The sequence below is a fragment of the Cupressus sempervirens genome, chromosome 2, assembly GCF_028749045.1.
Source record: "Cupressus sempervirens isolate cs-2001-9-10 chromosome 2, ASM2874904v1, whole genome shotgun sequence".
NCBI lineage: Eukaryota > Viridiplantae > Streptophyta > Pinopsida > Cupressales > Cupressaceae > Cupressus > Cupressus sempervirens.
In genome coordinates this window covers 497,793,319-497,817,846 of record NC_143119.1, presented here as the reverse complement: position 1 = coordinate 497,817,846, position 24,528 = coordinate 497,793,319, and the positions used below count along the sequence as shown (strand labels likewise).

General features: G+C 33.6%; 1 pseudogene; it reads right to left on the bottom strand.

The window, feature by feature from the left end:
• The window catches only part of LOC149573174 (isoleucine--tRNA ligase, chloroplastic/mitochondrial pseudogene), a 47,326-nt pseudogene that overhangs the window by 1,189 nt on the left and 21,609 nt on the right, over positions 1 to 24,528 (bottom strand).

Here is a 24,528-nt window from a genome sequence, read left to right as displayed (position 1 = left end):
ATAAGAAATGGGTATTGTTTTTTGCAGCAAATAGTTGCATTGCCAAATCGCTTGAATCTAGGGATGGATGTAGAGCTATGATTAGGAAAAATCTTGCAAAGAAGAAAATGTAAGACTAGAAGTAGCCAATAACCTATTTCCTCCTAGAGTTGTACATGTAATAGTTAAAGAGGATGCAATTCTAGTCCTAATTGGACATTGAAGAATTTCCTAGTCCATAGCCCTTAAATAAACAATGTTGACCAAATTGAGATTAGAAACCTTATTCAACACACTTTCACTTCTACATCAGCACTCACATAGGGGATAGGAGCCCACAATAAAGATGAAGACTTTTGGTCTATGGTGCAATTTAATTAGTGAGGAGGAGTTCTTAATCCATTTTTTGTGTATCCTGCAATCATGGCTTGCAAAGAGACCACATTTCTTTGACGCATTCTATAAAATAGTTCACATGCCTTACCTATGATTTGACATTTTGCATGCATCCTGTACTCTCTCATCCTAATGATGGATTACAGAGAGTGATTTGAAATGATGATGCTGAAAAACACACACAATCAAATCCAAAATGAACTTGCATTACAAATGGATTGTGGAAATTTGATATTGTTAATTTTGCATGCATGTCTACTAGGACAATCACAACTTAAACATATATATAATATATTTTATGAGATTACATATATGTTTAAGTTGTGATTATCCTAGTAGAAATGTATTGATATAGGGCCACACTACCTGTACCAACTCACAACCAAAATCAGAACAAGATGGAGATAGAGAAATGACAAAAATGCTTCATAAAGCATCGATTAATACTTGAAATTCATTGCAATATTCTCCACATGGAAGAACTCCAAATTCTTACAATATAAGAGAGCTTCCTCACTAAGGACTTCCAACTAGAAGAGCTTACAACAAAAGAGCTTCTTCTTAAGACTTCTACTTCCCAAGCTTCTACTTCTGAAGCTTTCTTACAAGAGATTACATTAGAAGAGCTTCACTACAAGAGCTTACACTTGAAGAGCTTCTACTTGAAGACCTTACACTTGAAGAGCTTAATTACAAATGAACATAAGCCTTCCTTAAATAGGCACTTACCACCCAAGGCATGATTTATCCACAACATTCTAGAATTTTCACAACCTTCTACAATATCCACAACTTTCTAGAATTTTTACCTAAATACAACTAAGCACCACCATGTGGCCCAATTAGAAAATTAAATTTCTTTTGTAGATCACAACAAATATTAAATGCATGATTTAAGGAACTTTCCACAAACTTCTAAGATGCCACCTACACACTTCGATAAATGGAATGAGAACTATTTTTATTATTTTTCTATTTATGCCACCTATGCACCTTGAAAATAGAAATTCCTCTTTTCTCCTTTTTTCTTATTTTTCTTTTTTTAAAATTTTAATTTTCCCATGCAAGATGCTCCTGCATCAGACTCCCCTAGTAGATAGAAAAGTGTGTCCCACACTTTGATGCCAAAAGAAAGATATACAACCATCTTCATCTTCACTAAAGGCTTCCACATTTTTTTTCTTGATGCATGATGCTCCTGCATCTGACTCCCATGGTAGGAAAATTTTTGTGAATATGGATTCACAAAATGAAGTAGCCACTGTTGACATATTTTTTTTCTCTTCCTCCAACACATAGCTGGAACAATTATCCAGTGCCAATATATTTCCTTCTTTATTCTTTTCCAACACCTAGCTAGAACAACTATTTGCTACTGAAAACACTCCTTTGCAATGAATTGTAACCAAGTATAATTCTCATCCTCATCCAATCTTGTTGAATTAATCACACCTGTAATAAACCCAAAAACACCATACCAATCTTCTTTTGCATACCACACATGACTAACAAGATCCTCATGCAAACCATCATCAATATTTGTCAAACTCACCTCAAAGAAAACATCCCATGATTCATAAGAATTTACCTCTTTGACATATTCATCTTCGCTTGCCTCTTTCATGTTGTCAACAATGCATTTAACTACTCCACTTGCTTGATCTTCAATGAAGGCACTATAATTTTCCTCCATTGCTGCAATCTTCAAATCATCTTGATCTATTTTAGGTTCTTAAATCTTGTCATCTTCATGCTCTTCCTCTTCTCTTTCATCTTCTTCAACTTTAGGTTCACAAATAATTTCCTTGTCATCCTCTTGCTCTTCTTTTGTACCACATGTCTGATACTCCATTGGATCTTCTTTATTTTCTGCATCTAAAGAATTATCAACATCTCTTTTCTGGTGACGTTCTCTTTGTTTCCACAACTCAGCTTCTAATTCATTCACTTGCTTCTGCAAATCAACTATCAATGCCTCTTGCTTTCTTACCCTAATTTTCTTTAGTTGAGGAATCCTCAGAATCCATCCAATCACAAAAGTCATCTTCTTCTTTCTCTTCTCCATAATCAAGTCTTTAGAAGACAAATCTCGTGCAACATAAGAACCTTGTGTAAACTGCCTCACAGTTGGCGATCTATCTACACAATCAAGAACTTTTTCACAAACTTCACCCAACTCAAGGTCCTGGTGCAAACTGCCTCATGTTTGGCGCTCTGTCTACACACTTAGGAAAACTTGCTCTGATACCACTGATGTAGGTACAATTAACAATATCATATTTCCACAATCCATTTGTAATGCAAGTTCATTTTGGATTTGATTGTGTGTGTTTTTTAGCATCATCATTTTAGATCACTCTCTGTAATCTATCATTAGGATGAGAGAGTGTAGGATGCATGAAAAATGTCAAATCATAGGCAAGGCATGTGAACTATTTTATAAAATGCCTCAAAAAATTTTTTGTGCCTATAGTTTTCGACCGAGCATTGGTCAAAATTTTGACCAATTCCTAGTAGTTTTCTACCAAGCATTGGTCAAAATTTTGACCAATGCCTGGTAGTTTTATACCAAGCATTGGTCAAAATTTTGACCAATGCCTATAGTTTTCGACCGAGCATTGGTCAAAATTTTGACCAATTCCTGGTAGTTTTCTACCAAGCATTGGTCAAAATTTTGACCAATGCCTGGTAGTTTTATACCAAGCATTGGTCAAAATTTTGACCAATGCCTGGTAGTTTTATACCAAGCATTGGTCAAAATTTTGACCAATGCCTAGTATTTTTCTACTAAGTATTGGTCAAAATTTTGACCAATGCCTGGTAGAAATTGCTCCAGGGCTTTTGAAAGATTTTGACCAATAGATTGGTCAAAATTTTGACTAATAGATTGGTCAAAATTTTGACCAACTAGTGAGTTGATCAAAATTTTGACAAGAAATTTTTTGACAAACTGGTTGGTCAATATTTTGACCAACTTGGGTCAAAATTTTGACCAATATTCATCAAAAAATGAGGTCAAATGTACAGTGATCCTAATTGGTTAGATAATGCAAAGTATACAAGGTGGATGCCACGCCAAGTTGGTGAGATAGAAAATTTCCTTACATATGTCTATGATCTGATAGATCCCACTCTATGATCTTAGGACAATCAGTGTTCTATAATATCTTAAGGGTAGAAAAAGGGTGTTACAATGCTATGATAAGAAATACATTGGGGGGTCATAGAGGTAAAATTTGATGTTGAAAATGTTACAAAAAAGGAAGGTAATGGTCTCTTGTAGAATTGTAGGGGTGAAGAGGATGACTATTGAAGTCATGAAATAGTTAGCTAAACCATGATCATAGGATCGTAAGCCAAAAAAATGGGATAGGATGCTAAGTTGTGTAGCATAAAAAAAACTACCATGAATTCATAAAGATTAAAGAAAAGCTTTGATGCCATGGTGACTAGTATATCATGAGATCATAGAGACTTTTTCCAAGGTTTATGATAGTGTGACAAGGGTTTTGATTTCATGAGATCATAAGATCATAGAACAAAGGGTCCTCGTCTAAGATATTATGAAGGGTTTTGACTCTTGGGTTGATCATAAACCCTAAGTCAACATTGAAAATATCTTTTCCATTTTATAATCTAGAAATGACAAAGGGTTCTTGACCAATGTGATTTTAGAAATAAAATAGAGAGTGTAACATTGGATAGTAATGACAACACTCCCCTAAGCTAATAGAATAAGCTGAGTTTTAAGGCTTGAGCATGCTAAAACTCGATACAAAGGGACTTTGATGATGAACATTGAGTTGTAAATATATTCTACTAATCAGTTGCAGTTTACCATTCACAAAGAGAAAATCTAAGTAGTTGCAAAGGTTTCAGCAATGGTGCAAATTATTGTTTTCAATGCCCAAATATAGTTTTTCCTGGGGTTTTCAAGCTATTGGAAGAAATGTCTAATAAAGTGGTTGAAGAGATTCAATTAATGGACATGGAAGTTGCAAAAACCTCCACTTCCAAGGGAGGAAAAACAAGATAGAAAAGACCAAAACTGGTTTGTTGAAGAATCGTTAAAATTGTTCCCAGGATCCTCAAATGCAAATACAACACATGATCATGCTTCCATCAACCTGTATGCATTATGCAGAGATGCTACATGCCTTGGGGTCATAGGTTTTGAGCTTTATAAGTATTTCTACCATAATAAAGAGAAGAAGATCCCTATTTGCAACCTTTGGAAGAAGAACTTGACAAAATTGATATTTCTAGATATCTTTATTCATGTGGATTTGGTCAAAGCCATAATCAAGTCATACAATCTAGCCACCAAATCATTTTATAGGAGAGATGGAACTATTTTGTGTACTCTAGACCATGCTTCATTCATTGAAGCATTTGGATTTGATGGTGCCATGAGCAAGCTAGTAGATTTGGAGGATCTATAGAGAAAATTGGATAGAAACACCAAGGCATACATAGGAAAATCAACGCTACAACATATACCCATGGAATTGAAGAGTGTGGGTGATTACCCTAAGTAGGTGGAAAAGATGATGCCTTTGGATGAATTAAATAATTATTTTGTGAAAATAGTATATGGTGTGTACAAGATGGTTGGAAAAGATGGATTAGACATGGTGTATGGAGCTGAATTTATTATTGCTAGAGATATGCAAGACTCCTACCATGGTGGAGCATATGATTATATTAAGTTCATTCTAGAAAAAATGATGGAAAATATTAAGCTAGCCTAGAATGGAGAAATGAGGAATTTCTATTTCCTTCATTACTCACTATTGATACATTTGATCCTATACAAGAGTGTGGGATATTTAAGTTCAGATTTCATTGATCACACCTCTAATGCTAATGGAGAGCTACCAGTTCAATTATGGACAAGGTTATGGGACACTTCTTATCACTATTCTAATTTTGTCTTATTTTTCAATAATTTTAGTGCTATTATAATGAAAATTCTAGATCTAGGATACTTTAGGGTGCTTGATATACTAAATGGTCTTTTGAGACTAGTCCTACTCCCTAAGGATAAGAGATTAAATCATAACTGGGGGGATATTTTATTATTCCCAACTTTTTCCCTAATGAGAATATATGGTTTTCCCCAACCACCCCACATATTGCCAAAATTCATTCATCCTAGGTTGGGTATTATTGAATTCATGTGGCAATTACTTATGATAAACTTAGGGCCCAAGGTGCATAGGGACACATTTCTATGTAGATTTTTTATGGTGTGAAACTTTTCAATTGGAAAAGAATCGCTAGACCAAACTCATTCTTTCCTCCTCCATTACAATTTTTCAACAACACCACATAGAACCTATGACCTTGATAATTTTATGAGGACTACCCTCATAGAAACTAGGAACAATGTGTTGCCAAGTACCAAGGAGTTACCCCATGAGGATAAAATTATCATAAATATTCATATCAAATTTTGAAGCTTTTGAGGATGCAAATGGCAAAAGAAGAGAAAGGGGAGTAAAGTCAAAGTGCGTGACATAAATTTTCACCTACTAAATTTTTTAATTACTTCCTAATTTTAAATCAAACAATAAGGAATGTCTTGTATAACTTTTTGGGCATGTATTGCCACCTTTTTTATCTATTCAAGTTTTTACATGTGTCCTCCTCCCATCTGTAGCTTGTTGCAATCCTAGATAAAGATTTCTAGGATGGGGAGTAAAGGTTGGATGACTGTATATTTTTTAGTTTATGTTACTTTACAGTCTGTCTTGTTTGTGTGATTGTATGAACTAGTTCAGGCTTGTGAATTTGAAAGAAAAAATGAATATGGATGATCAAATTTCCAAGTTTTGAGTTATATTGTGAGTCTATGTTCATTTTCAAAGAAAATAATACGAAAATGGAAATTTCTATATATTTGTGTATCTAAATTTTATCTCGTTCCATGCATATTTGTGATTTTGAGATTGAAATGAGTAATGTTCTTTCAATTTAATACAATTTGGATAGATTGTATATCTCCTATTGATTGCATTCAGTTCAAAGGATTAAGTAATTGCTTTCAATAAGTGATAGGGTTTTGGGTATGTAAGAAGGATATGATAAGAATGATATTTGGAATGCATTGTTGACAAGTTTAATTGAAAGTCAATTAAATAGGTCTAAGATTTCTAGTTTTGACTCTATATAGCAATGGATAAGGAACCAATCAATTATTTTCAATTACAAGTTGATGGTTTATATAGTTGTAGAATAAATACATCAATCATAATCAATTTTCCATTTTATGTAATGATGAACTAAAATTTTTGGTCAAACCTTATTTGTAATTGATTTCCTATTGATTATAAGTAGACATTATAATCAAGAAGTTTATTACAAATCTAGGAATAAGTTTATGACCATTTTTTTGCTATAGGGGATAATCTTGAAGAGAAGAATATCATAAAATTTGTCAAATAAATCCCTAAGGTTTTCCCACCTTGGACCTACAGAGCCTTAAGTGAAGGGAGTATTCTTATACTCTATTGAAGTTGGTCCAGAAGCTAAGATTGATCATACTAAAAATAGGATTTGGCTAATCCTTAGGTTTTTTTGTCTTGTATATTTTAGTATTGGGTTTAAGGTACCTAGTAGTCTAAAAAACAACCAACAAAATAGCAACTCTGTTGGGGAGTTAAAATATTTTCTTAGATGAGATATACTCCTAGACCATTGTCTTATCTTATACCTTGTTAGCAAAGTAAGTTGTATTACTCAGTGTGTGGTGTCAATGGTTTTCTGATTAGTTTTCTTTGTTAGAAAGTTTCTCATGGTATTGTTAGTCTAAAAGGTCATTTTAAAATACTTTCCCCTTCAAAGGGTGTTGACTCAAGTCAAAGGTTTTTGTAGCCAATGTAAATATTTTCTAAAAATGTTCCAACCAAAGGATGGTAGGAAGAAGAATACCTAGGATTTTACTAAGGCCAACCCATAGATATCACTATGCACTGAATTACCTATTACAAGTAGGAAGAACCAAAGTAAAAAGAAGGTGGACACTAACCCTACGTGGAAGCCTAGGGCTAGTGTGTCAGCTCATTCTTAATATTGACTTGTTGTAGAAGGAGTGCCATCTTCCTTAAGATCTGAATCTGAAATCAATATGCTATTAGGAGAAACATTCACCACCCCATGTCAAGAAAAGAAAATATATCATGACAAAAATGTGTCATCAATGGGGAATATTCCTTGTAGGCCTAATTTGATAAATGAAATGAACCATAGCTAGGGATATAGGGGTAATATGGATATGGAGTTTACTCCTAGACAAGGTAAGTATGAGGAGAGAAATCTCATAGACCTGGATAATCCAGTAGGTTCAGAGGCTACTTCTACAAACTTTAAAGATTTATTTTTAGAGTTAGAAGCTCTTATAAATAAGGTTGCAAAAGGAGAAACCAAACATATACGTTTGGAAAAGGAGAAAGAATAGTTCACTTTGAATACTCTCCTTGAAAGAGATAACTTGCTTAGAAGAATGGCTTCCCTACAAGAGAAAATTAAGAGATTAGAGGAAAAATCTTCTAAGCTACATTTTGATATATTTGGAGATATGGAGGGATTAAAATCTAAAGTCCAAGAGTAGGAGCACCTTCTTAAAGAGAAGGAGGGGCTTGTTATTTCACAAGTTCAACCTTATAAACCTATTGAACCTAAAATTGTAGATTTGATTATGAAAGACCCTGACAAAGGAAAACAAAAGATTGTGGGAGTGCAAATAAATGAGCCCCAAGTTCCTCCTAATAAAACCACAAGCCTTGTCATGTCTAAGCTTGATCTAGACTTGGAGAAAGCTAGAAAGAAAAATGAATATTTAGAAAAGGAACTTGAGAAAGTAGAGAATGAAGCTCAAGAAACTAAGACTAGGAGAAAGATCCAATTTATTAAATCTAACTCTACACTAGCTTTTCAACCAGGCCAATCCTCACAAGTTACCCCATCTATCCTTACAAATGGAAACTTAATAATGGGATAGATCTCTTCTTAGTTAGCCCCCACCTCAACTTATGCTACTACTAGCCAGATCCCTACTATTCAACAAGCCCAACAACCCCAAGTCCCTAACCAAAGTCAAGTTGTTGAAGCTAGAACCTCAAATGTTGCAAGCTTCCAAAGGAAACCAATTTATATGGAAAAGTACAAAAAAAAAATTTCTTAGGCATCCCTAGTTTTCCACATCCCATCTCCAATGACTTTAGAGACAAGGTTATAAATTTCTCTAGAAATAATGCCATCACTAGTGAGAAACACTTCAAGAAGTTTATTGGCATGCTCAATGACTATGAGGTGGAACATGAAGATGTGATCCTTTTTTTCATTCACTAATAGAGGATGCTAAAGAATAGTTTAGAAGATTACCAGATGATAGTATAGCCTCTTGGAGTGACTTAGAATTTTTTTACAAAGAACAATATGGTGATAACACCAATGCCAACTTTATATTGAATGAATTCAACAACATAAAGAAGGGTGCAAATGAGTCCACTTTTGATTTTAATGTCATATTCTAGAAGGGAATGTATAAAACTTTTCCAAGTAATGTAACTGAATGAGGACATGCATCTGACAACCTATTTCAATTATTTTTATTGTAAAATGAACTATCATCTTAGGGAAAAGGATCCTAAAACATTGAGGGAGGCTTATAAGGTAGTAGTAAACATAGAAAATAATAGGAAGGCCTTTGGTAAGGTGGGAAGAAGGGATGACCCCAAATTATTCAATCTTAGAAATAAGAAATAAGGTGAAAATCCCACTACAGGTAAGAAACCTGAGGAAGATACAATGGGGTGAGTTCTAAACTTAATAAGAAAATGAATTCACCAAATTACCAAGTAAACAAGACAAATACTATTGAGAATGCCCCTTTTGACAATAATTTTAATAGGCAACCTAGAACCCAAAACTATCGTTATACCACCCAATGGAAGGATAGTAAACCAATCCTCAATCCCACTCAAGGAAACAAAGAAAAAGGAATACCAAATCCTCTACAAAGGAACAGTATGAACATGTTTGATGATATGCCATGGTGTATTATATGCCAGTCCCCTCACTCCCTTGACTACTATGCAATTGCTCAATCATTTGCAACAAATAAGTAGGCAAAAAATGGAGAGGAGGAGGAAGACAAAAATCCTAAGGACATGAAATAAAATATGGTCAACCAATGTGACAACATGGAGGAATCTAACATAGAAGAATCTGAGATTGATATTGTAGACTAAAGAAGTATATATTAGATGCATCATTGGTAGGTGTTTTGTAATAATGAAGACCATGATGAAAGCACAATATGCAACACTTTTGCAAAGATACATCATATAAACTTGAGAAAGCCCTCTAATGAAGAAATTTATAAGATTACTATAGAAAATTGTGGATCAAATCCAAAGTACTTACAACCTGAGAAATCAGACTATGACCAATGCTCCTACTAAGCCAATTGGTATCTTTATTAAAGACACAACTACAAATATTAGCAATGAAAAAAAGAAGGATACTCATGATATTTCCAAGCTCAAGGATAACAAAAGAAAGAAGTGGGAACCAAATAAAAATGTGTAGTTTCAAGGAGTTGAAATTGTCAAAGCAAAGTGTACGAGAAAAGGAGTCAAATTTTGATATCTTCAAGTCAAAGGAGGTTTATGCTATTCAAGCACCTGCAACCATAAGTATTTCTATTAAGCCTACCAATTATGATCCTATAGACATGATTTCCATGTTGTCACAAATTAATGTCAAGGTCCCTTTATCATAAATTTTTAAGATATATGAACATAAAAATAAGGCTTTATCTTGGTTGGAGGGGATAGGAAAAAATAATGTTGTCACACAAGAACCAAAAATCTTATCATCTAACACATCACTTATAGTAAAGGATAAGGAAGATAAAGAGGTCATTACCCAAATACCACAAATGTATTTGGATAACTCCTCTGTAGCTTATCTGTAAGACATTGATCCTTTTTCCCCTAGTCTAGCTATAAATGGTAGAACCCTTTGAAATTGTATGATTGACTCTGGTGCATCTAACGATATCATACCTTTTAAGGTCATGGAGGCACTTGGTTTGGATGTTGGTACCAAATAAGGTAGATGTAGAGAAATTGATGCTAGAGAAGTACCTGTCATAGGTACTATCAATGCCCTACCTTTCAAACTTGCTACATACCCTGATGTAGAGCTGTTTATAGTTGTCACTATAGTTGATATCCCTCCCCATTATGGAATGTTTCTTTCTAGGAAGTGGAGTGCTATGATGGAATTTATCTCGCAATGTGATTTATTATATGCTACTTTCCATATAGGGGAAAAGGCTATCATGGTTGATAGGGAGCCAAGGGTTACTCATATCTTTGAAGATAGTATTGATAAGGATGCTACTTGTTTTCTAGACACTGAGGTCAATGCATTTAGGGAAGAACTTATTATCCAAGAAACTGAAAAACCACCCCCATGATTACACAAGAGTTGACTATATGTTTGGAATCATGGAAGATATGGACCATATATTTCGATGGAGAAAGTTCTAGGGAGGGATTAGGAGCTAAGGTAGTTTTCATATCCCTAGAGAAAAATACATTTAGATACTCATTTACCTTGAACTTCACATGTACCAATAATGTTATAGAATATGAAGTACTACTGCTAGGATTAAAGGTGGTAGCTAGTCATAAGATTAAAAATTTGTATGCTAATGGGGATCTTGGATTATTTGTGTCTCAAATTGAAGAAACATATGCCTCCAAGAATAAAAAATTGAAACAATACAGGAATGTTATTTGGGATCAAATAGAATCATTTGATTCTTTTGGCATTTCTTGGATGGATAGGAGTAATAATAAAATGGATGACTTGCTAGCTAATGTGGAAATCAATCCTGATGATATTTCATTTGTTGGGGTATCTGCAATTGAAATGAAAAATAAGACTTCCATTTCAAATAATGTAGATAATTGAATTTTTTTTGAAGATGATAAAGATATTTTGAAGTTTCTATTGAATGTGGATAAGTATCATGATCAAGAATTGGATTGTAGTATTTTTTTGGAAATAGTAGATGGAAAATAGACCATCTTTCATCAAGAAATCTTATTTCTAAAAACCAAAAAGCTCCCTAAGGTTTTAGTAGTGCTTGAGACTTCCTCTGATAATTAGGATAGAGTTCAGGTAGATATCAAAGATAACAAGCTACAAGAACTTGAAGAAATTAATTTGGGCACTACTGAATCTCCTAAAAAAGTGTACATTGGTAAGACACTATCTCCCACAATTAGGAAATATTTGATAGGTTTGTTGAGGAAATATAGACATGTCTTTGCATGGTCATATGATGACCTTAAAGCTTATAGAGAAGATATTTTTCAGAATGTCATACCTCTTAATGATGGAGTCAAATCATTCAAACAAAAATATAGATATGCCAATCCTACTCTACCCCCTAAGATGCAAGAAGAATTTACGAAGTTTAGGGATGGGAGAATAATTAAGACAATTAGACATTCTTATTGGCTATCTAATTTGGTAGCAATTAGAAAGAAGAATGGTGACATCAGGCTTTGTGTCTATTTTAGAAATTTGAATGTTGCATCCCTAAAAGATAACTATGGACTACCTAACACGGAGGCCATGTTGCAACAAGTTACTACCTCTAAGCTAATGTCAATGATGGATGGTTTCTCTAGATATAATCAAGTCCTGGTGGATGAAAAGGAACAATTCAAGATAACTTTCACTACTCCATGGGGAACTTATGCTTATGTAGGAATGCCCTTTAGTCTAATTAATGCAGGGGAAAATTTTTAGAGAGACATGGATGTAGCTTTTGATGAGTATATTGATAAGTTTATGGTTGTGTATCAAGATGACTTAATTGCATATTTAGTGAAGGTTGAAGATCATTGTAAATATTTTTATTAAAGCTTTGGAATATGGGGTCTCCTTAAACCCAAAGAAATAAACCTTTGGGTGATACAAGGAAGGCTTCTTGGCCATATTGTATCCAAGGAAGGGTCAAAATTGATCCTGAAAGGGTAGCAACCATTGAGAAAATACCAAGACCTAAGAATGTTAAAGGCATACAATCTTTGTTTGGGCAAGTGGATTTCTTAAGGAGATTTGTGACAATTTTTTTTGAAATCAGTAAACCAATCTTAAAAATGCTCAAGAAGGGAGCGAGCAACTATTAGTTGGGAAGGTGAAGCTACTATTGGTTTCCAAGAAATTAAGAATTCACGAGTCCTTAGGACCCCTAACTATGAAAATCCTATGCATATATTTTCCTTTGCATCATTTCACACTATTGTTGTTGTCCTATTAGAAAAAAATGAAGATGGACATGAACAACCTATAAATTTTTTTAGTAAATCCTTACAACTTGATAAACTAAAATATGAAATCAATGAGAAGTAGGATTATGCTTTAGTCAAGGCTGTTAAGGATTTTAGATGTTACCTAGTGGGTGTTATTGTTATTACTTTTGTACCAAATGCAGTAGTTAAGGATATTTTTTCTCAGCAAGAGATGTCTAGTGGAAGGTGTAGATGGATCAACAGAATCCAAGATTTCAATATAGATATTCAAATAACCAAATTATTAAGAGGACAAGGATTAGCTAAACTAATGACTCAAACAAATCTAGATGCTAATCAAATTAATATTGTAAACAAAGATTTCATTTCTGATACATGTGATATGGATCAATGTGACTCGTATAAAGATGTAAGATACTACTTACAACATATTCAAGCTCCACCTCACTTGACAGATAATGAAACGAGGACTATCAAGTTACATTTAGTTAGATACATCATTGTCAATGCCAAATTATGTTGGAGAAATTTTGAAGGCATACTTTTGAAATGCATTGATCAAGAAGAATAAAAAAGAGTATAGAGTGAGATGCATTTAGGGGTATGTGTTAGGCATTATATGGAAAAGACTAATACACAAAAGACTATTTGATTAGGCTTTTGGTGGCCTAGCTTATTTAAAGATGCTCAAATTCTAGTTAGAAAATGTGGCCCTTTGCAGAGATTTGTAGGAAAGTTAAAGTTCTTTGGGAAAAATCCATTGAAATTAGTGGAGGTCCAAATACCCTTCCAACAATGGGGAATGTATTTCATAGGGGAAATATCACCCAAGTTTAGTATAGGATACTCTTGGATTTTGGTGGCAAACAATTATTTTTCAAAGTGCGTAGAGGCCATTCCCATAAGCAATTCCACTAGTAAAGTGGTAAGTAATTTTATACTAAATAATATCATTACAAGGTTTGGGTGTCTTGAAAGAATTGTAAATGACAATGCTACATGTTTTAGATTTGGAAAATTTATCAAATTCTATGACAAGTATGACTTTACTAGGTCCACTTCATCACCCTATCATCCCCAATAAAATGGATAAGCTGAGTCTAAAAACAAGATCTTGTTGAAGTTCATAAAGAGAACTTTAGAAGACAACAAGAAAGCATGGGATTCAAAATTTTAATTGGCAATCTAGGCTGATAGGGTGACAATATAATAGGCAATTGGTGTTGCACCATTTGACCTAGTATATGGAATCCAGGCTAGAATTCCTTAGAAAAACCTTATAGGCCTATATAATTACATCCAAATGTATGATGAGGATATAATTGATGATATGTAAGAAAGGAAGGATGAATTGGTTAGGTTGACTGAATCTAGGAAGGAGGCCTTTACAAGAAATATAAAATTATAATTATAGAGAAAACATTTGTATGATAAGAAGGTAGTGGCTACAAAGTTTCAACCTGATGACCTTGTCCTAATATGGAATGCAAGGATTGAAGATAAAGGCAAGCATGGAAAATTCGATCCTATATGGCTTGGCCTTATTTGGTTGACTCTACATGGGGTGAAGATTCATACTTTATCAAGGAATTATTAGGAAGCTTTCTTGAATTGCTAGTTCATGAACAATTCTTGAAGAGATACTTATGTTGGAAATATTTATTTTCCATGAATAGTAGTTAGGTTTGTATATCCTTGTACATTTGTGTAATTGCATGTGCATAGGTAAATAGTCCATGTTTATATGTATATGTTGCTATACAGTCTTAGGAAACTTGTCTCAAGTTGTCATGTGTATGGTTTGGTTTAACCAAAGAATTTGAATTCTTGCATCAGTATAGGTATCCATCATCCCTAAATAGAGCCACTAATAGCCCTCATTCTCACTATACTAGAATTCTGATTTTCACTGTGAAAATGATCTAAAATAGTTTTGCATTGTTAGCGTTTTGTGTCCCATTTACTATCAATTTTTAAAGGAACTCTAGCCAACTTTTTACCTTAGTTCAAACATCTTTCCCTAGGGGGATATTTTGGTATCTTAAGGTTGTATTCTTATCTTGCTATTAAAAATTTCAATGAAGCCTACAATTTTTACTTTTATCCTAAGTATTTCTAGGCAGGAGATTATATATCCTTCAAACCATAGTACTCTGATCTTACAATCATGGCTTTTGCATCTACTCGCAAGATGACATCTTCTTGCTCCCAAATGCTACAATACAAGGTGTAACAAAGGATCATAGAGTCATTTTTTAAGTTTCCCAATCTTAAGATTTCCCTTTGTATCATGACATTGTAAGTTTTTGATGGAAGGTTTTAACTCATAGAGTGTGATGTTATGATAAATAGGTAGTCAGGGTATTGTAGAAGCAGAACATATGGATTGAAACCATGCGATAAGTGGCTTGTCATAGAATCATAGAAGTATGAGAATATAATGAAGATAGAATGCATCGATCCTATGATGAATAGATAATCATGGCATCGTAATGGTTTTTGTAAGGTATTCCAATATTACACTAAATGCCCTAATCATAAGATCAAGGAAGAGGATTTTAAGGATAACGATGTTACAGGGATGGCGATCGTAAGATCATAAAGCCAAAAATGATAAAGCAAGTTGGTAGTGCAGCGTCAGAAATGTGACAAGTCTTCTACCCTGATTGGTTAGATAATGCAAATTATACAAAGTTGGATGCCACATAAAGCTAGTGGGGCCAAAAATACCCTTACATACATCTACAATTTGATAGATCTTGTTCTATGATCTTATGATAATTAGTGTTCCATAAGGTCTTAAGGGTAGATGATGCTACGACAGGAAATGTATCAAGGGATCATAGAGGTAAAAGTTGATGTCAGTGATGTAATGATAAAGGAAGGTAACAGTCTTACATATCATTATAAGGGTGAAGAGGATGACTACCAAAGTCATGAAATAGTTAGCTAAACCACAATCATAGGATTGCAAGCCAAATAAAATGGGATAAGATACTACATTGTGCAGTGTAAACTGCCTATTATGAGATCATAAAGATTTTAAAGGAAAGCTCTAATGCCATAGTGGCTAGTATATCATGAGATCATAGATACTTTTTCCAAGCTTTGTGATAGTGTGATCAGGGTTTTGATTTCATGAGATTGTAAGATTGTAGAACAAAGGGTCCCTACCTAAGATATTAAGAAGGGTTTTAACTCTTGGGTTGATCATAAGATCATAAACCATAAGTTGACATTGAAAATATGTTTTCCATTTTTTGAGTTGGAAAGGACAAAGTGCTCTCAACCAATGAGACTTGAGAAATAAAATGGAGAGTGTAACATTGGATAGTAATGACAATGTTCCCCTGAGGTGATAGAATAAGTTGAGTTTTAAGGCTCGAGCATGTTGAAAAATCAATGCAAAGGGACTTTGATGATGAACATTAAGTTATAAATATATTCTACTAATCAGTTGCAATTTACTATTCATAAAGAGAAAATCGAAGTAGTTGTAGAGGTTTTAGTGCATGCAAATTATTGTTTTCAGTGCTCAGATATAGTTTTGCTTGGTGTTTTCAAGATATTGGCCATATGTCTGATAAGGAGGTTAAAGAGATTCAAGAAATGAACATGAAAGTTGCGAAAACCTCTACTTCCAAGTGAGGAAAAATAAGATAGAAGAGACCAAACTAGTTTGTTGAAGAATGGTTAAAATTGTTCCCATGATCCTCAAATACAAATGCAATAAATGGTCATGCTTTTTTCAATCCATACACATTATGTAGAGATGCTACATGAGATTTTTATGTATTTATACCATAAAAGAGAGAAGAAGATCCCTATTTGCAACCCTTGGAAGAAGAACTTGGAAAAATTGATATTTCCAAAGGTCTTCATTGATATGGATTTGGTGAAAGCCCTAATCAAGTCATACAATCCAACTGCCAAATCATTCCATAGGAGAGATGGAACTATTATATGTACTCTATACCATTACTCATTCATTGAAACATTTGGATTGGATGATGCTATGAGTGAGCTAGTAGATTTGGAGGATATACAGAGAAATTTGATAGAAACACCAAGGAATACATAAGAAAATAAATGCTATAGCATATCCCCATGGACTTGAAGAGTGTGGGTGATTAACCTAAGAAAGTGGAAAAGATGATTCCTTTGGATAAATTAAGGAATTATTTTGTGAAAATAGTATATGGTGTCTAGAAGGTGGTTGACAAAGGTAGATCGAGCATGATGTATGGAGTTGAATGTATTATTGCTAGAGATGTGCAAGACTCCTACCATGGTGGAGAATATTATTATGTTAAGCTCATTCTAGAAAAAATGAAGGAAAATATTAAGCTAGTGTAGAATGGAGAAATGAAGAATTTATGCATCCTTCATTACTCACTATTGATGCATCTAGCCCTATACAAGAATGTGGGATATTTAAGTTCAGATTTTAGTTATCACACCTCTGATGCAAATGGAGAGCTAACAGTTCAATTATGGACATGGGTATGAGAAACTTCTTATCACTATTATGATTATGTCTCATTTTTCAATAATTTTAGTGTTGTTATAATGAAAATGTTAGATCCAGGTTACTTTAGGGCACCTGATATCCTGAAGAGTCTTTTGAGACTAGCCCCATTCCATGAGGGTAAGCTATGAGATCATAATTGGGTGGATATTTTCTTATTCCCAACATTTTCCTCAATGAGAGCATATGGTTGTCCCCAACCACCCTACATATTGCCAAAATCCATTCCTCCTAGGTTGGGTATTACTGAATTCATGTGGAAACTACTTATGGTAAACATAGAATACTTAGGGTCCAAGATCTATAGGGGCACATTTCTATGTAGATGTTTTAAGGTGGGAGACTTTTCAATTGGAAAAGAATCCTTGGACCAAATTAATTTTTTTCTCCACCAGTACAATTTGTTAATGATAGCATATAGAATCTATGACCTTGATAATTGGATGAGGAATACCCTCAAAGAAATTAGGAACTATGTGGTTCCAAGTACCAAGGACTTACCCCATGAGGATGTTATTCCTAATATTGTTGTAGAGGGGGAGGCAATAGATGAATTAGCCAAATTTGATGATGTTTTGAGGGTAGAGAGGGAAATGAAGAGAGTAGATCCCAATTTTAAGGGATTTTATATGGATATCCCTTGTCCTCATAGGATTAGGAAGATGGTCACTAACCACATTGAGATCATGGCCAAATGATAGAGGGACCCATAGGAGAATAGGAGATGGTATGCCCTAACAGCCTTGAGCCTGATGTGGTTCCAAAAATAAAGGAGGATGAGCTTGCTAAGATATCATGGATCACTAAGGGAAATAAGAGACAAAATATTGTCCATATCCATGTAGAAGTAAAACAAAGAACACTTCAAATTCTACTTGGTAAGAATCAATACTTTGTTAAGGAAAAGTTATATACAAGCTAGGGTCAAGGCAGCTAAGAATACACTCACAGACCTAGAACTGTCAGTGGAAAGACTGAATGATAGGATCATCCAAGCCCAACAATTAATGGAAGATGATGTATTCATCAAATTAGTTGAGTTCAATTTTTTTTTGTACAAAATAAAATAGAGTGAGTTGGTATTGAAAATGTAACCAGGAGAGTTAGATGAGTAGAAATTAGAATTGGTTGACAAGTTGCAAGCCTATGATCCTAAGAGTGAAGTTATGACTCTGAAGGAGGTAAGGGAACTTGTACAGAGAAGTGAGATGTTGGTGGTACTTGGTTTAGATTTGGAACAAGAATTTATGCTTGATCAAATCAAAAGGTAGGAGAATGCCATTTCATATGAGGTATATGGTGCTAATGGATTATAAAGAGGAACAAAGTTCAACATTGAAACCAAGTCTTTGGTAGTTTGGACCATGGCTCCTACATCAAATAAGCCTAAGTTGATGGATGTGCAAAGCATAGAACAGGGAAACATGGTTGTGTGGATTTTATAGGGAACTCAAGTCATAGGGATTTCAAAGGCCATGAAACATTTTTCATTCATGAATGAGGCCAAGGTAGAAGAGATAGAGACAAGGCTTGCTAAGTCTATGGATGACTATATAGATGTGAGGAAGCTCTATGAGGGTGAGCTTAGGAAAATCAATGTTTACAAGGAAAAGATTGAAGAGCTTGAGGCTAAGGTCCAAGTATTAGAGGCTAAAGTTGCATCCCTTAGAGAGAAACTTGTAAATGTAGAACAAGTGGTTACTATAGGGCAGAGCCAAGAATAGGATAATCAAGAGCAATCGGCTAAGGACACAACTGAGGCCCCAACACAAACAAATGAGTTGGAGGAAAAGGATACAATAGAGCCTAATAGAATGAGTATTGATGCTCCACTAACTCAGCAAGGAGATGAGGTAAGGACATCTATCTTTAAGTTTATGGTTGGCCATAGGGTTGAAATTCTAAAGAACACCTCATGAGAGGCCGATACATTATATGTTTCTTTATAAAGTACTAAGCAATTTTGCAATGAAGCACTTTCATGGATATCACCTACATTCAATATATGGGGGCGATATACTTAGTTTTTAGAGAGGCTTATTATGATGATGGCTAAAAAGCTAGATTTTCTTGGTAAAATAATCATAGTGAAGGAGAGCTTGGAAATAATTAAGGAGTTAATTGGTTTCTTCACTGGGAAATTACAAATTATACAAAGTAAACTGAAAGTTTTATCTCAGGGAATTGTGCCCTACATACCACCAATTTTGGATGATAGTAATGTGGTGAAAAATGGAATTATTGGTCTAATGAATTTAGTATTTAACTGACTCAAGAGGCCACAATGGCTATTTTTGAATACACTAGTGATGCCCCTTTCCATAATTTTATTGACTCCCTATTCATAGTAGAAATAGACTTGAACAAATTCACAATGGATTTTGAAGCCATAACTGATGCCAAGTGGACAAAGTCCATAAAGGACCTAGAAGAGGTAAAAACTACATAGTGGCCCACCAAGAAAGAGATCTATGTGTTGGAAGCAGTGGGAGAAATAAAGGCCTTACCTACAGGAAGCATCTGAGACATAATTAAGGTTAAAGCCAATTAGAGATTAAAAGATAAGATGAGATACACTAATCACTTTATCAGAAGGATAAAATTCTCATAAATATTCATATCACATTTTGAAGATTTTGAGGATGTGGATAGTAGAAGAAGACAAAGGGGAGTAAAGTCAAAGTGCATGACATAAATTTTCACTTGTTGACTTTTTCAACAGCTTCCCCATTTTGATTGAACACTAAGGAAAGTCTTGTATAACTTTTTGGGAATGTCTTGTCACCTTTTGTATCTATTCAAATTTTCACATGTGTCCTCCTCCCATCTTTATCTTGTTGCAATCCTATATAAGGATTTTTAGGATGGGGAGTAGTGGTCGGATGACTGTGTGTATATATTTATATATAGATATAGATATATGTATGTATGTATGTATGTATATTATGTTACTTTACAGTCCATCTAGTTTGTGTGATTGTTATGAACAAGTTTAGGATTGCAAATTTGAAAGAACAAATGAATATGAATAATCAAATTGCCAAGTTTTGAGTTATATTGTGAGTCTATGTTAGTACTATTTTCATTCTCAAAGAAAATAATAAAAAAATGGAGATTTTTGTATATCTGTGTATCTAAATTTTGTCTCCTTCCTTGCATATTTATGATTTTGAGATTGAAATGAGAAATGTTTTTTTAGTTTAATACAATTTGGATAGATTGTATATCTCCTATTGATTGCATTTAGTTCAAAGGATTAAGTAATTTCTTTTAATAAGTGATAGGGGTTTGGGTATCTAAGAAGGATATGATAATGAGATTTGGAATGCACTGTTGACAAGTTTAATTGCAAGCCAATTAAATAGGTCTAAGATTGTTGGTTTTGACTCTATGTAGCAATGAATAAGGCACTGATCAGTAGTTTTTAGTTACAAGTTGATGTATATATAGTTTCAAAATATATACATCGATCATAATCAATTTTCTATTTTATGTAATGAAGAACTAAAGTTTCTAGTCATCCCTTAGTTGTAATTGCTTTCCTATTGATTATAAGTAGCCATTATAATCAAGAAGTTTATTACAAATCTAAGAAGAAGATTATGGCCATTTTTCTAGTATAGGGATTAATCTTGAAGAGAAGAATATCATAATTTTTTAAAGATAAAACCCTAATGTTTGCTCACCTTGGCCCTATAGAGCCTAAAGTGAAGGGCATATTATTATACTCTATTGAATTTGGTCTAGAAGCTAAGATTGATCACACTAAAAATATGATCTAGGTAATCCTTAGGTTTGTTTTATCTTATGTATTCTAGTATTGGGTATAAGGTACCTAGTAGTCTAAAAAATAACCAACATTGAGCACAGAGAGAGTTTTCTTCATGTAGTACATGTTTTCTATTACATGGTAACTAGAGGTGTCGCCATCAATGCAAAAGAGGGAGATAATTAAATAAAACTAAAATTGGAACAATTATTATGTTTTCATTGATGTCAAACCTTATTGGTAAGATAATTTACTATTTGATTTGACTGTCATATCTAGATGATTGATGAAGATGATTTGGGAATTTTGACATAACAATAGAACATAGAGAAAATATTGAGTTATGAGAAGAAACTACAATGGGCACTTGATTACGTAGACTTTGACAAGATAAAGTGATTGTTTAATCATGCTACAAGTGAAGAAGAAAATTATACTCAAGACTTGAAGAAGTGATCAAATATTGACCAAATGCATAGGCTTGACTGAGAAAAAGAGTAGAATATTAAGGAGCTTGCACCATATGCTGAGTGATGCTAGTGTTGACCAAGTGCCAGTATGTACTCAGAAGAGGCAGTGTCAACTAAGCACTAGTATTAGCCTAGTGTTAGTATATGTTTTGAACAAGAATTCTAGTAGTGGTTGAGTAACCCAGTGATGACCATGTGTCAGAAAATAGTGTTGGCAAAGAGACAACATTTTGACACTTTATGAGAATATTATGATTTCTAGTCAGCAGAGTTAATTTCTTGGAATATGTAAATCATGTTAAAGATAAGGATGGATGACCTAGAACATTTAAATCAAGGGAAATAATTTTTGTGCATTTCTATGAAAGGATTCATTGACAAGTTTATAGAAGGGAAAAGAGGAGATAAAATTTTGGAAGGATTTGATGAATCTAACATAAACTATGATGTTTAAGCGACAAAAGATCATAATTACCTATTTAAGGAGGTACAAGGACTAATCTAGTTAGGTTGGAGTAGTTGTTGATGCTATTAATTGGAGAACTTAAGAAGAAGGCTGAAAAAGAGTTATGAAGAGGTGAAGAGTGATTTCTTGAAGGGTTGCCAAGAAGATCTAATACATAGATGATAATGAAGGCTAGTCAATGGATCAACATATGAGCTAAATTGTGATATGTATTTGTAAAGAGAGTTGTGTTCATTAGATCAAAATCTACTTTTACTTTCTAACAATTTATGAGTATTAAAATCCTTTAATCTATTAAAAACAATAGTCCACAAAGATAACTGAGAGGGGGGGGGGGGGGGGGGTTGAATCAGTTATCCAATAATTGAAATATTTATCTTCTTTAGAAAAACTTAATCATTCAACCAAAGTAAAAAAAAACCATAATAAAATGCACATAGATAATTACACCAGATATGTTGACTAGGGAAACCCTTGATTAGAGAGAAAACCCCGATGGGAATGATGCCCACAAGATGATATACTAATATAAATATTCATTGTTAGAGGATTGACCCTATTAGGAGTCTATTACAAAATTTAGTATATAGAGTCCCTATTAGGAGCCTTTGAATCCCTATTAAGAGATTCCAACCCTATTAGGAGTTGTGCCAACTCTATTAGGAGTTGTAGTACAATGTATGAAAGATGAGCCTACTACCCAAACATGCAATTTCAACTACAAGAAGAGCTCACTGCTCAAACAAGTAATTTACTATTATGTTCCTTTTTCTTTTGTCCTATCAATTGGACCAATAACTGTCAGACCTTGTATACTAGGTCATCAACCTTGGATCCAAATATCAAACCTCAGATCACTCAGCAAAACCTTGACAATGAATTTTCCTTCACTTCTGCACTACTCTACTCAACTTCGTATTCCACACTCTCTACTACTTATCATCAATCATGAAACCATATCATCACATACCTTGATAAAGGAAAATGTCCTTCCTTTATACCAAGTCCTCAAAATCATTCCCTGAGTCAGTTGTTAGACCTTCTCAATTAATTATTATAGGATCACATTAAGAACATGTTACACTTAGTGATGACATAAATCTTCTGCCTTGCAACTTGAATAAGTTTTTGTACATTCAATAGTATGACAAGAAGCTTAGCCACATCATCATCAACACATATTCTTTATTTCCTCAACCTTGATTCTCAAGATATCAAATTTTCTAAGAGATATAACAAGTTTACCAAAACATGCCTTTGTAAACTCTATTTTAGAACAAACATCACCAAAACTCTCATAACTTCTTCTATACTTATCCTTTGTTCTTCTGATGTTAACTGCATATAGTAGATACTTAGAAGTATCTCCCATAACCTTCAATGGTGTAAACACTCAACTAGCCATTTGTACCAATTTGATCTTTTTTCTATTCTTTTGTTAGATACCACAAAAACTGCTATGTTGACATCAAAGACAAACTTAGTCATGAATGTACCATATCATCATAGTAACATATCTAGAATATTCCCCATAGGAACATCATTAGCATTCATGCTTGTAAGCAATCTTCTAACATAATAAAGGTGGAATTGTAATGCTATATTCTATATTCCTCTTATAAGGCCACTCCTAATAGGGTGATTAAATTATTTAAAAAGGTCACATTTAACAATGTGTTTTGTAACCTTTAACAAGGTTGGCTCTTAACAAAGCTCACTTCAAAAGAGTGAAAAGATTGGTAACATGTTACTGGTGTTTTTTCTCAAATTGGGTTTCCACATTAAATCCTAGTGTCAAACTTGTGTGGATTTTATTTGTGATGATTTACAATTAATGTTTTACATTATACAAGCCTTTTATATTTAGGACAATGGATTTTTATTTTATGTTATCAAAAGTTTACAATAGAGATCGAGATAATGACTATTATGATATAAAGTAGTTGAAGTGTTTATTTATCAATCAATACATCTGGACATTGGATGACTAATTCACCCCCTACTCTTAGTTATCCTAAACATTCTAATAATATATACACAAACATGGTTTGATTTCTCAAGTACACTTAGTAGCATATATAATTGAAAATAAATTAGTTTGGCATCAATAGTTAAAATAATTCTTCACCATGACTATCTAATCAACAATCATATGTTATTAATAGAACTTGCATCAATAATATTGGTATTATCATGTAGCACATTGAATAAACATATACATTTTTGAGGGATAAAAATAGAGAAAAAAAGAAAGTCAAATAACATTCAAGGACTTTTAAACCTACATCAATTTTAGATAAAAAAGAAAAACAATTAATAAAGAACCTCTAGATTTGCATTGATCTTTGGACATATTGAAAGGGACCAAGAGTTAATTGTACACATAGCATTGTACATCATACCCATCACCAAACCCCAAGATATTGCATGTGGGTAATATTAATATACAAAGGAAAATTTAATTCCAATGTCAATTGAGCCCAGAATATTAGTTTTAAAGACAAAAGACCATTGATATATAGATTACAATGAGTAAAGGAGAGAGTACAATCAGAAGAACATAGACTAGTGAATTCCAT